Below are 14,839 nucleotides of genomic sequence, written 5' to 3' on the forward strand. Positions count from 1 at the left end.
GATCACGCTGCTACATTGTATACTGCTTTGCTACTCATTGACACGGTGCTAGATAGAACCGCAAAGCATTGCTAGTGCTACTCTCGCCGCCGCCGTAGCTGTTTCTCCAACAACCAGTGCAATCACGCTGCTATAGTGCTTTGCTACTCATTGACACGGTGCTAGATAGAACCGCGAAGCATTACTAGTGCTACTTTCGCCGCCGCTCGGCGATTGATATAACCGCAAGGTACACCGAAGTACCTATTAATCCAACCACCAGTGCAACATGAAACAACACTGCTTTTTTACAGAATGGCCTAACAAAATATTTTTTGTTGGGTTTAACGTCGCACCGACACAATTTTAGGTCATATGGCGACTTTCCAGCTTTAATGGTGGAGGAAGACCCCAGGTGCCCCTCCGTGCACAATTTCATCACGAGCGGGCACCTGGGTAGAACCACCGACCTTCCGTAAGCCAGCTGGATGGCTTCCTCACGTGAAGAATTCTACGCCCCAAAAGAGGTTTCGAACCCACATCGATCAGGGGCAAATGGTTTGAAGTCAACGACTCTAACCACTCGGCCGCGGAGGGCCCTTCCTAACAAAATAGGAGCTATTAAAGACCGCTTTAGTCAAAGCTAATCTAGCAAGTACTTTAAAGCTCATTTAACCCAAAGATAATTTTAGAACCCAGAAAAATATTTTTTGAACCCTATAAACTGTTATCCACCTACAGACGACACTCTAGGCAAATTAAATTCATAGGGGGTAAATCAAATGTATCTATTATGTAAAATCTTGGCCGCCTTATAGGGGAAAAAAGAATACATGTGAACTCCTGGCCGCCCCCATACGTAAAAATTTTCCGCCGTCATGACAGAAAATATTTCATATAATGTATATCTATGATAATTGCACGTTTATAAAATATATAGACATCTGAATGAAACATCAATAATTAGCAATATACTCTTACAGCTTAAAAACAACGATATTGTATATAGTATGCGTTAGAATACAAATTAACGTTTATTTGTAAATGTCCCAGCATTCACTGCTTTCAAGCTCCGTTTTTAGACATCATCACCTCGTAAATGAAACCTAATTAATATAAAACTCACTCTCCAACATAAACAGCTTTCAAGCTTCTATTTTAGTCATCATCTCCTCGTAAATGAAACCTTATGAATATATAAAAATCATTCTCCAGCATAAACTGATTTTAAGTTTCGTTTTTAGTCATCATCTCCTCTGAAACCTTATGAATATAAAAGTCATTCTCCAGCATAAACTGATTTTAAGCTTCGTTTTTAGTCATCATCTCCTCTGAAACCTTATGAATATAAAAGTCATTCTCCAGCATAAACTGATTTTAAGCTTCGTTTTTAGTCATCATCTCCTCTGAAACCTTATGAATATAAAAGTCATTCTCCAGCATAAACTGATTTAAGCTTCGTTTTTAGTCATCATCTCCTCGTAAATGAAACCATATGAATATAAAAGTCTCTCTCCAGCCTAAACTGCTTTCAAGCTTCGTTTTTATTCATCATCTGTTTGTAAATTAAACCTTATGACTATAAAAGTCACTCTTCAGCATAAACTGCTTTTAAGCTTCGTTTGTAGTCATCATCCCCTCGTAAATGGAACCTTATGAATATTAAATTCACTCCGCTGTCATAAACACGTGGAAACAACTTCAAATTATAAAATCTTTCTGCTTCAGTTCAGCGAATGTAAGACCTACTTTCCTAGAATAACAATGAGATACCAGTGTCTCGTTGCCTCAGTTCCTCCAAACTCTGAACTAAACAATTGTTATGTATTAAATATATTATTGTTTCTATTTTACTTGGACACTTCTATATTTATTCCACCAGTCTTACTGCTCAACTATGGTCGGCTTCAGTATGCAGATTGTGTTTTTAGCGAGATCCAGCAAAATAAACTCATCCTTCTTGTATACCAACGATAGTGCCAAGAAATGCCGGGTTTGCCATGCATTGCCATACATTGTGAAGAAACAAACTGAAATATACAAAATCTCAACGGCAGAAAATTGAATTTCCATTTCCCTTAACTAGTAATATAAAAGAAATTGGGTGCGGTGGGTAGGCTTCGATTTACTGGTATTGAAAGAGGATAGAAGACGGTGTTGCTTACATTTATACTATATGTCGCGTGACTTGCATCAAGGTTTATGGACAGCAGACGACAATTTAGGACAAGCTTAATAATAAGTAGCTGACCAGATCAATTAAGCCATAATAAATGAGATTAATATGAAAAATTAATCTTTATTATTCTAGGACTCAATTGATAAATACCAATGACAACAACGACATGTGATAGTTTATATTTCTATTGACGATTTTTGCATTGCCGCATATACATAACTCCATCAAGTTTATTTTGTAAAAAAATATTTCCAACATTATAATTGAGAATATGAATGGCGGATATGGTCATGACGGACGTGGTAAACCTCATCAGACGACACTAATGAAGTTTGTTCGATCCATAGATTATAACTATGGAAAGACATATGCATAGGAGCGACCAAGAGCGGACTTTATAAGAAAAGCCCCCGGGAAGCCCCCACCCCCTTTGCACTAATAACGCCGTTTGGCGTCATCTGTAATAAATATGCACCGCATAAACACAGTCAGATGCAAAGCATTGCTAGTGCTACTCTCGCCGCCGCCGTAGCTGTTTTTCCAACAACCAGTGCAATCACGCTGCTATAGTGCTTTGCTACTCATTTACACGGTGCTAGATAAAACCGCAAAGCATTGCTAGTGCTACTCTCGCCGCCGCTCGGCGATTGATATAACCGCTAGGTACACTGCAGTACCTAATTATCCAACCACCAGTGCAACATGAAACAAGACTGCTTTTTTACAGTATGGCCTAACAAAATAGGAACTATTAAAGACCGCTTTAGTCAAAGCTAATCTAGCAAGTACTTTAAAGCTCATTTAACCCAAAGATAATTTTAGAACCCAGAAAGGTTCCCGGCCTTTTCGAACCACGTGCAAAACTATAAGAATCATTCTTTTGATGTAGATGGCATCCTCTGCAAATAAAGTAATCTATTATTAAAACTAATTATAATTCTTACATATTTTACTCCTTTTCAAGCGAATACGTACATGAAGGACAGTAACATGCACATGACCCATTATTACTTTACAGTTGTAATGAAACATTGCAACAAAACTATTTATGATTTAATGATTTATAAAAAAGAACCATAGTTTCAGTAATACATACATACAGTAAAATACACCAGAAGAGAAAACAGTAAGTTTTTTTTTCTGTGGTTTATGAGTTCTTATGCCTTCTTGAATTGCAGTCGACATTTATTTATTTATATTTTTTTATTTTTTGATATCGCTTAATTGACTTGAAACACACAATAAATGCTTAGTATAATATTTAGTTCGTATTTAGAGCAAATGACCTTTCAGAGTGATAACATAACGTTATGTAAGATGTATGCTGAAGCTCTAAATGGCCCGTTACTTTGGTTCAACCTTTATGAAATGTGAGTAAAATTATACTGAATTAATGTCCAAACAAACAGATAATCGTTGTTGAGTATTCTGATATTATATAGGAGAAATTCATTTTTTACTCATTTGCTCTGCTAAATTTCTATAATATCATTGTCTATTTTCCAATTCGGACTGTCCAATTTACTGAAAAAAAGTGTTGAATAGTTATTAGTGCATATCATGATTAGACTGCACCTGTGCAGGCTGATGATAATCTACATAGTTTGCACAGGCACAATCAATCGTGTAAATCATGCAGGGGCTAAAACAACCAAAAAGTGTATATACAATTTAAATATGATATTTCTCAATGAGTTAGGTGGAAGTCTTGTAATATACAGCTAACATTTTGTACATATTCAATCGTCTATATGACTGGTGGATAAACTATTACTTAATGAAATTGTTTTTTCCTATTCATATGTACTATAAACTGGTGTGTGTTTTTATTCCAAAGCTTTTGGCAAAAATCTCGAGGCATTGCATTAACTCTGGTGGCAAGTGGTTTTGCCTTTGCAACAAGGTCAGAACAATATCAGACTGCGCGGATCATGGTCTACACTGTTCGCTATTCAGTCGGTTGATTTTCAGTGAACTCCCCTTTGAATAATAAATCGTATTGCCGAGACTAAATGATGGACCTGTCCATTTTAGAAATTTAGCAAGGTAAGGGTTAAAACATGTCAATGACAAAGAGTCATTAGAATTAGTTTCGTTGAAAGGGTGCAGGCAACTGATCCTAAAATTATAACACAGTATGTAAGAAATGTGCGCATCAATAAAACATAACTAAAATACACAGACCTTTATATATAAGCCAGTCATACAGATGTCAAATGTACACAGATACAGTGTTTTATCTACCTTTTTTGCTGACGAATATTATACTGTAAGTTTACAATAAAACTACTGTTACAGTAACAGTTTGGTATATAGAAAAAATTGTAACATGTCAACATTGACATATTTAAACACATCTACATTACTAACGTATATTGGAAGATAAACATCCTTCAATATCAGATTCAATGCGTGATGAGGCATTGCAAAGTAATATTAAGCACTGGTCTTGGTCAAGATCTCTGACATCATGAATTTGCTTTTGTTTAAGAACAATCCCTGTCGTCTTTAGTTTCTCGTTGAAAGCTTCAATGAATCGTGTTACTGCATTTGCATTCGATGGATCGATTATGTAAATGTACGTCGGACGACGCGTCGATTCTGGAAAAATACATATCAGTCAGTTGTTATCAATTGGCTGGGAACTGATGGACAAAATACGCTGAGGCATAAACATTTGCAAACTTTAAAAATACGTAATTGATTTAGAATGACTGATTTAAACAGGAAAGCGTAGTATGGTTTTTAACACCATGGCAAAATTCCCAAACGATAAAGGTATGACTAAGGCTAATAATTGTATAGAAATTTGCTTTCTTTCGAGTATAACGATTTTTAGTTAACAAATTTTATAAAAGATTATACCATTTATGCATTTGCTAACATTGCAGTCCTGTAAGTAGGTTTGTCTCTCCACAGTAGACTGTATAACTGGGTTGTTTGATGTTGATCCGTATTCCGAACAGAACTTTGTTATTTCTTCAAAAGCGCAATCATTTGTTCTGCAGGAATATATTGTTTTACTGTCGAAACCCATATCTATTACCCTACCAATTTTGCTGTAGAGTTTGTTACTTTGCAGTTCGCCTCTCGAAGGCAGTTTTGGAAGTGTCTCGTGCCTCGTAACATGCAATACGATCAGAATGATTCTTATGTAGTTGTCCTCTACAAAACAACAATTCCGATATGTTTGTTATGTATAATTTGGTGAAGGGGCACCTGGGGTCTTTTTCTAACATTAAAAGCTGGAAAGTCGCCATATAACCTATCATGTGACGTTAAATCCAATATATACATGATTATAGATACTATATACAAAATTATATAATATATATAATTGAACCGTGCCATGAGAAAACCAACATAGTGGGTTTGCGACCAGCACAGTCTGGTCAGGATCCATGTTGTTCGCCTTTAAAGCCTATTGGAATTAGAGAAACTGTTAGCGAACAGTATGGATCCTGACCAGACTGTGCAGATGCGCAGGCTGGTCTGGGTCCATGCTGGTCGCAAACCCACTATGTTGGATTTCTCATGGCGCGGCTCACTTGTGTGAATAGTATCAATAATCAAGTAGAAAACATACGAGTTTTACTATACATGCATGTAAATGTATGAAACTAATGAAACTATAAGATTTTTAGTATTCAAATAGGTGTAAGAATGATATTATGTACTTTTTACTTTGTAATGATTATTTTTCGTGTCACTTTTACGCTTATAGATAATGCATACTTGTTTGCGATATTATGATGTAGGATGCAAGCAAATCGGCTCTTTTTTGTTTTATTATCAAAAGGTTCGGTTTTTTCTTGCATGTAGAAAACGAAGCAATGGAAAATTGTATTCAACGTATTTCATAAGACTGCGCTAAGTCAAATAAAATTAATCTATACTGCCATGTATCAATGTAGAGTTTTTTCATCAGCTTGATCTGTCTTATCGTTCGAATGCGTTAAATATAGACCTCTTTTGAAAAGCACTGGCAAATGAACCACATAATTTATTATGATATTTTTGCCCTTTTCCTTTTGATCTCTTCAAACTATATAGTTTGCGCAACTAAAGTCAACATACTACAGGTATCGAAATGTATATGTTAAATGTATTGGCGGCCATTTTGGAAATATTCTTAATAGCAACAGTTTTACTAAGAATATGCGGACCCTAATCGATTAAAATCGTAGAAATATAATTATTTACATTTTCGTGTGCATACCTTTATAGTTATGACATTACATAAAATAGTTATACTTTTTCTTCAAAAAGTGATATACAAAGACGTACGATCAATATTCTTGAGGCATTTTTCAACCGCGGCAGTGAGCGAACAACATTCGCTTTTGTTACATATTACAACTAAAATTTGTCTCTCTTCGAGTTTCATCTCCTCCAGTTTTTCTGTTACTGTCGCTCTGATATGATGTTCTTTCTGTAAGTCATACTGTAGCCATTTTACGAATAGTTTTGCTGGCGTGGTGCTTCTATCATTCAATATTTGAACTGACAGCAATTGTGAATTCATATCTGAAAACAAAATCTTTGTATGACTGTATTGGGTTTATATCATACCTCTTGAATTATGCTGAAATGATTGAGGAAAACCCCAAGTTCTCATTATTTTATGTGAGGACAGGAGAACTTTCCATTAATATGTTTCAATCGACGTTTTCAACCCAGCCGTAAGTACGTTGTTATGCAAAGTCTTCAAGATCACACTTGGCAATGGCAACACTTCTTTAATAAATGCAAATTCCTTGAACAACACACATTTATTAGACTTCTAATAATGACTAGTAATTACTTACAAGTCTATGTGTAAATACTCTTGTAACAAACTATATTAATTTCAATATCTTCAATTTTAAACTAATTTAATTGAAAGGTTAAGTAAGAATTAGCTGGTTATTGGAGTAATTGATCTAATTGTTCGTTTTGTAATTATTTTGCCGTTCTTATCACGAATACCATTTCAAACGTATAAAAATATTTGCTTAAAATTATTTGAAACTAATCAATTGAAAATGTGGAATTTTAGAACAAATTTTGATAAAAGGCCGAACTTCAAAAATCTAAACATGTAAACCTTCTAAACTTTCTATTCTTTATTTATTAAGATTTTAATACACTAACCCCGCCTTCGACTATTGGAGTTCGTATCTTCAAAGCCGGATTTCTCGTCTCTGTTGTTTACTGTGTCCTAAAGGAAATATAGCATAAGGTATTAGTTTGATTTCTACATCCGTTGCATGTCCGGTAGTTCTCCAACCGTCAATCGGGTCTACCGGACAAGAACGGATGCGAAGCGGACAAGTACAAAATAGGAAACGAAGAGTAATAAACAAAACGCATACCAGCGCATTGCTACCGTACAATTTTCAGACACCTTTGTCCGGTGGTGAACGTTCCAATTTTGAATATACTCAAAACCTTCCACCGTCCGTCCATCCGAAGTTCGTGACGCGCCTAGCTCGAAAAGTATTTGATATAAATCAATGAAACCTTGCATGAGTCTTTATCATGATATGAACTTGCGCATCTATTATTTGTCGTCTGGCTCCGCCCCCTATTTTCAGAGTTATGGCCCCGACATGCCTAGCTCAAAAAGTATTTGATAAAGATTCATGAAACCTTGCATGAGTCTTAATCATGATATGAACTTGCGCACCTCCTATTTTTCATCTGGCTCCGCCCCCTATTTTCAGAGTTACGGCCCTTCAAATAGTAAAAAATGCAAATTTTTTCACCTTGTGACACGCTTAGCTGGAAAAGTATTTGATATAGATTCATGAAACCTTGCATGAGTCTTAATCATGATATGAACTTGCGTACCTCCTATTTTTCATCTGGCTCCGCCCCCTATTTTTAGAGTTACGGCCCCTGAAATATTCAAAAATGCAAATTTTTACCTTGTGACATGCCTAGCTCAAAAAGTATTTGATATAGATTCATGAAAATCAGTCTTAATCATGATATGAACTTGTGCATCTCCTACTTTTCATCTGACTCCGCACCCTATTTTGAGAGTTAAGGCCTCTGAAATAGTCAAAAATGCACATTTTCACCTTGTGACACGCCTAGCTCAAAAAGTATTTAATATAGATTCATGAAACCTTGTATGAGTCTTAATCATGATATGAACTTGCGCACCTCCTATTTTTCATTTGGGTCCGCCCCCAATTTTCAGAGTTATGGACCCTGAAATGGTCAAAAATGCGTATTTTCACTTGTGACATGTCTAGCTCAAAAAGTATTCGATATAGATTCATGAAACCTTGCATGAGTCTTAATCATGATATGAACTTGCGCACCTCCTATTTTTCATTTGGGTCCGCCCCTATTTTTAGAGTTATGGTCCCTGAAATAGTCAAAAATGTACATTTTCAAATTGTGACGCACCTAGCTCAAAAAGTATTTAATATAAATGGTTGAAAACTTGCATATGTCTTTATAATGATATAAACTTGCACATCTCTAATTTTTTGACTGGCTCCACCCCCTATTTGTAAAGTTATGGCCCCTGAAATAGTAAAATGACGCACATTTTCACCTAATTATGTGCCTAGCTCAAAAAGTATTAGATGTAAATTCAGGAAACCTTGCTGGAGTCTTTATTGTGATATGACCTTGCACACTTGGCATTCTTCTTGAGAATCTTAGCTTTTATTACAGAGTTATGGCCCTTGAAATAGCCAAAATAGTGGATTTTTGTTTGTGATAGCTCAAAAAGTATAGGGCCTAGAATAATGAATCCTTTTCATAAAATGTTTGTTGAGGTTATACCCCATTAAGAAAGCAAACATTTGAATTATTGCCCCTTATTTGTGACAAATGCACCATTGGGGGGCACACCCTTTGTCCTACAGACACATTCTAGTTGTTGTATGAAGTGAAGTTTTGAACGTCCAAAGATGTGATATCACCAAAGTCAAAACTTCAGTCTTTTGTCATCTACTCTGTCCACAATCTCGGCATCAAACACTGAAATTTGGAAGGAGGCACATGGCAGGACAGTCATTTTACTTGAAAAATAAATAATTACTCGCGATTATTATTTGGTGGAACTTTTAAAATTCACTTCCACATAAAAACAATCTGTTTCTGTCTGACACTTTACACGAAGGTTTCGTTTGATTATAAACATAAAATGGTATTAGTAAGACGGAAAATGCTTCTGAAGTATCAGACAATTTCAGATCTATGATCTCATGATGCGATAAGTTTCCTGTTAGCCGTATTGGATAACTCCATTCTTTACAGGCACGGACCCAGAGCCTGGCAGAGGGGCATTGTGGGTCAGCCCCCCCCCCCCCCCTTGATTTTACAAGAGAAATCGGTCTTGAAACATGGTTTACCTATAAAATAGTATATTCAAACAAATACATGTATATGCCCACTGTTTCGCTAGAAACATGGTAAGTTGGCACGGTCGTGCTGTCTTACAGTTTGGCATTATACAGTGTCATGCAGAGTTTCATGATGCTAAAACGTATGATATCACGAAAGTATCTTACATTTGTTTCAATTCGCTTGTTAAACGTACTCATAACTTGTGTATATTGGCTCATGTTATCAACATATCTTTTAAAAGGTTAGATTTTCGGCAGGTACGTTGTCTACATGTACCAATTCAAAGTGAAAAAAACTTCAAGAAAAACTATGAAATACTAGTCAACAGCTAGACTTACAAAGTCTGTTGAGATCAAATAGTCTGTAATAATATTAATTTCTTCACACTGACACTAAATTATTTTCTCAGAAAAACATTTTCTCTCTAGGCTCAGAGACAGAGGCAAGAGATATTGTAAATTTTTTAGAAGTGGTATCAGAGAGGAAAGCCAGGTGCTTTACATTCAATGACTCTAACGACTGATGCCAGTCTAGTCAACAGCATGACGGATGAATCTATCCTTTATATTTTATGGCCATGCCTTTTGTGTTTGCTTGATCGCATATATTAAACTTATTTTACGAAGTTCAAAATATTCAAGCATTACAATACCGTTTTATACCGTTGATACCAAAATGCACGATAAAAGCGATCAAAATTACGGATAAATTGAAAGGGTTATTAAAAGAAGTAAGGTTCATGCTAAAGATTGAAATCTCAAGGAATTTTAATCAAACTTCAACTTCACACGTTAATTTCACAAGAGACGTTGAAGGGGAAGGCGAAGGTTGAAATCTCAAACTCTCTATTATGGTCCAGGTCGTGCAAAGTGTGTATTTCGGGCCACTTTTGTTTCAAAAGTTACCGTCCTGAAATCGTAGTTTTACCCTTTTTTACCATAGAAATGACAGAATCGACAGAAATGTGATATAAACGCGCTGTGTAGATATAATACATCCGCTTAACACTTACCTTGAATTTCTCAAAATTGGTTTGTTTATATTTTGTTCGCACTGGTAACAGCGCAGGTCTGTGGAATTTTCAAATCTACTGTCCCTTGCCCCATTAAGTAAATTATATTTCAAATTTATCCATATTTAGCCTATCAGCTATGAATTTCGGCAGTCAGAGGGGATGTTAAAAGGGTGGGGACCCCACGAAATAGGCAAATAGGGGTCGGGGCATTTTATTTTCGCAAAATGATGCGCGAAAGTGACTTTAAATCTTTCTGCATGAAAAAAGGGAGAAGAAGAACCTTTATTATGCAATAAATCAAACATAATCCATCATCAATTATTCGATACTTATACATTTTGTACAAAGTAAACATATCATGTATGACAATATATGTTAATACGAGAGTAACAATTGTTTCAGTAAGTCATAGGTATCAGTTATAACACTGTTTTGGGACAGACAGTTTTGTTAACCCAAGCATGTGTTTTAGCTTTTTTAAACTTTATAGATTATCTATTTACTAAAAGATACTTCCTTTTACAAAAGCTTTAACGATTTCGTGAATCTTTATTATTTTCATCAATGAATTATTGCAAGAATTTAAGATAACTTGGATGATGCCAAAAATACTTCCTAATATACTGTTTTCTTAAATCTTCAAAAGCCTGATATTCAATGACAAAATGATACTCATTCTCTAATATGTGACAGTTCAAATTCTGTTTTCAAAAGGTATATTGTTTGGACAACTCTATCTACCAGTCTCAACAGCCAATCTATGCTATGACAACTTCAGTCTTGTTTATGCTATTCTGAACTTTATTTATAACTGTTAAGTTATTACTGAAACTGAACTTAAATATATTCTTGTAAAATAGTGCTCGGCTGGATTCATTTATAGATGTATTTACGCTGTTTTAAAATATTAAGAACGACCTTTGTGTCACCTACACTCTGAGCACTCCAAATATGATAGAATCCCAATTTTGATAATTTTGGAGATCCAGTTTATTTTGCGAGGATTAAGATCTATACAATTATTCAAAGAAATATATACTTGTTAAGTATGTTTGACCTTGTCACAATTGCAAATTTTCAAAACAAGGCTTCCAAATATATATTTTGCTACATGTGATTAATCATTATTATTTAAATTATAAAGTAGTCTTTCAGTCATGTATTTGTAATGTGTTATTAACCAGTGAAACATAGTTGATCCAAATATAACTGCAGCGTATATATATTCTTGTGTATTTTGTCTCAAACCTACAAAGTGTACCTGGAGTTCGCGGTAAAATCAGGTGATTCACCAGTGCTGCGATTTTTCAAAACGACTTTCCATAATCATTTTATTAATTGCGGTACCATTTGAAAAATACCATGATAGCAATTTCCCACTCAACGCATCTATTTATGCCATTGGTCGGGCGATAAACAGAAGAACCAGTCTGTTTTCACAACTGACAGGAAATATTATTATTATTTGAACAAGTGTATAAAGCTTTTACTTACCATGATTACGCGCCTTGCTCTCTTCAAATCCCGTCTCTAAACATGTAAGATAAATCATATAAGAGATTACATTATTATTATTGTTTACTATGCAATATTGGTTGTGGTAAAAGCGATTTTTATCCGTATATATATATGGTACTAGTTTAGCACAAGTATTTCATCAATTTAATCAACAGCTCATTGCTGACTTTGCCATCAAGTCCTTCAATTTAGGTATCAGACAATCTGTAAATTACCTACTTTCTTGAAATATAAAAATATATTCATCCATTACTAGTATAGACACAGAGAGTGTGTTCGATTCGGTCAAGCGAGAGTACACTAGTGTTACACTCGCGCATGCGCAGTTTACTGTCAAATCAAACAGGTTCGAGTTGGGTCGAGTCGAATGTAAATATGATTTTTTTTACTAAAATGACGCATCTACATATATTCAATCAATTTGCATTGTTTCTCATCATCAGCTTCGATGCAAATGTTATACTTTATTTACAATCGGTATAAGTTTGTGCTAGCTTTTCGCTTTCCGTTGCTATGCCGCCATTTTGGATCAAGTCAAAACGCACATTTGCTAGACTTCTCTTCCCAATGCGGGAGGAGCATGTTCTTGACCTGTGACTCCGAAACTAGCGTTGCACTACCCGCGTTCGATTGTCGGTAGTGTGAAAAATACGCTTGACTCTACACGAATCGAACACACCCAGAGCGATCTGACCAGAGAGACAGAGTGAGATAAAGCCCCCGGAACTAATAGAGAGAAATCATACAGGCCTGAACGCCTAGCTCTGTGCGAAAAGACAGTCTGTTTCCTTAACGTGCTTATGTATAGAACCAATACTCGCGAAGCAGCCGTGTTTCCTGGGAAGAACCAGTACAAGCCTCTAAGTCAGGTGGGAGATACTCAAGAAAACGCAGAAATATCCAGTGCCTGATCCGGGATTTGAACCTCGGACCTCTGGATTGACAGCCAAGCGTGTTACTACTATACCACCGGTCCATATGTATAGCGTTGGTCTACGGATAGCGGTGTCGTGAGTTCGATCCTCGGTTGGGGTGTATGTTATGTACTATTTGACAAACGACACTGTGTCCGAATTTTATTAGTCATCCACCTCTGATTCATGTGGGGAAATTGGCAGTTATTTGCGAAGAAACAGATTTGTACTGGTAGAGAATTCTGGGACGCTGGTTAGGTTAACTTCACATGACTGAAATTCTGTTGAAAACGGCGCTAAACCCAATACAAACAAACAAACGAAAATAAATACATTGGTGGCTTATGATTTTAAAACAGATTTATTTCTTAAAAAATATATAACAATTTCAAAATTGTTATTGTAAAAGCAATTATTATATATCTTACAATAAACAGTAACAAACATGAAATGGATGAAGTTCTGTAACCCAGGCCAAACACATGAGCATTATATATACGTTAATAAATGGGACAGTGGTGCCTTTGAGTGATAATGGCCCTGGCAAGGTGATAATAGACCGAGGCTTCTTCCAGGGCCATTATCATGTAAAGGCACCGCTCTTACCTGCATTTACCTGTTTATTTTAAGTTTACCCATAATACAGTTAGAAAGGTTTAGTGTGTCATTTTTATAGGTACTATCATCTCTTTGCTTGCAGAATAATTCAGCTTTTCAGTTTCTTTATCCAGGCTCCTTTTCATCAATAAGTTCGTTTCTTAATTATATTGCTATTTATTTTCACTACATATATATCACAGTTTGTTTTCCCTATCTCCCCCTGCACCTCCACCCTAACAACAACAAAAAAATCAAATGAAAATAATCTAATAATTATCTACAAAGTTTCTAATGGGGATCTTAGGCTACGGAGTCTGATATCACAAGAAGCTTCCAAAATGCCGTATCTAATTCCAAGCATCATACTTAAGGGATGATTTTACAATACCCAAAGCTTTGAAAGCTTAGCCTTAATCAAAGGGTTGTTATGTTATTCACGCTGTCTTACTTGTTAAAAATAGATATGTACGAGGTTGGAAAGCCCAAAACGAGTAAAAATTTAGTTTCTTTAAAGAACTCTCTGGGGCGATTCCCCTACTTTCAACTTAATTTTTGTCCGTTTTTATCAAATACTAAATGTTATGTTATGTATATTATCTTACATGTCAGGGATGTTACCTTTCTCTCAGTTATAACTCCCCACTTTAACAGACCTTTCTTTTTACTATGAATAAGAATACTTTAGATTACTTTTGTAGTAGATGCCCACAACATACTCGCTGGAGCTCCCTACCGGTGATTTGCCACAGACCGTAGCTCAGCGGTGCTCCAAAGTGTATTCCTTACATGTATCTATGTATCTTTGTCTTACTTGTCTGATTGTTTTGCTTTATCAATATGTGTGTGCTGGCGCTTTGTACGTTAATACTTACTGTGTCTCTAGTTTTGGTTCTGTTTTGTGGCGAGTCTACTCGGCACTTTGCGACTTTTTCTGTGTTTGCAGTGCTCTGTGCTTTCAAGACATCTGTCTCTACCTTTCGGTTTCCTGTGTTGTTTCGTTGCCCTGTAAGTCTGGTTTCCGAAATATCACAACTAATCTGAAAACAATAACATTTATGACTCTCATTATTAACAGAAATCTAAAGGTCTTGATGAAAGCCAAGTCAGATGAAATTGTATAACCGAAAATAATATGTATAGAAATAAATTCCAGTCGTAATGAAAATGTGTGTTCTCTTGTTCAACATTAAATTATATTTATAAGTTGTACATGTAAGGGTGTTTTGTAATGTTTATAATTCATCAATTATAACACAAGACACACGTGCACATATGACCATGATA

This window comes from Mercenaria mercenaria, chromosome 19, assembly GCF_021730395.1.
Source record: "Mercenaria mercenaria strain notata chromosome 19, MADL_Memer_1, whole genome shotgun sequence".
Taxonomy (NCBI): domain Eukaryota; kingdom Metazoa; phylum Mollusca; class Bivalvia; order Venerida; family Veneridae; genus Mercenaria; species Mercenaria mercenaria.